We start from the raw sequence: 775 nt of genomic DNA, 5'->3' as shown, positions 1-775 counted from the left end.
ACATTGGCAAAGTATATATGTACATAACGCAACAGTTCTGACAATCGATTTGACTATCTACACATATATTAAAAAGAAAGCAACTAATTACATAGACCACTAGATAACTTTGCTGATTAATTTATTAATTCAATTTTTCTAATCACTGTTTTAATTATCAGGCATTTTGGACCGTATTTATAGGCAGCTACCAGTGAGCTAGAGAATTCGTCACTACACTACACTCTATAGTAGCTTCCTCTATAGTAGATAATTATTGTTCAAAAATAATTAACTTCAAGGGAGGTTCTGTCGATAAATCATTAACGAGCATCGTGCGTTCTCGCTTTGTTCCCTATAACCCCCGCCCCCAAAACAACAACAAACAAACAAACTCGAAATTGTGTGACTTTTTTGACAAAATAATTTGACAGAACCTATAACGGTTGTGACTTGTGATAGTATGTACACACATGAACGAGAACATTAGTAGGTTTATATGGTTATGGACTATCTCCGATAACGGCCTCTTCGCGTGTACAGTGTATGGCTACTCTGTAAATAAGATACTCTTTAAATCAATTTGAACTTTGAAACTGGAACGTTTGAATCGAAGAAATTCATTGGATTTACTTTTAAAGTAGTTTGCTTTATGGAAAGGCTGTGTAAATATGCCATCTAATCGTCGAGCTAGAAACGTCAATTGTGGTTAACACTGAATCAGCATCGATGTTAAGACGATCTGGAAACAGAGGCAAAAGCGATAAATAGAAAGAAAGAAAGAAAAAAGACCGAA

This window comes from Apostichopus japonicus, chromosome 8 (genome assembly GCF_037975245.1).
Source record: "Apostichopus japonicus isolate 1M-3 chromosome 8, ASM3797524v1, whole genome shotgun sequence".
Classification (NCBI taxonomy): Eukaryota; Metazoa; Echinodermata; class Holothuroidea; order Aspidochirotida; family Stichopodidae; genus Apostichopus; species Apostichopus japonicus.
Note: the sequence above shows the minus strand (reverse complement) of the source record.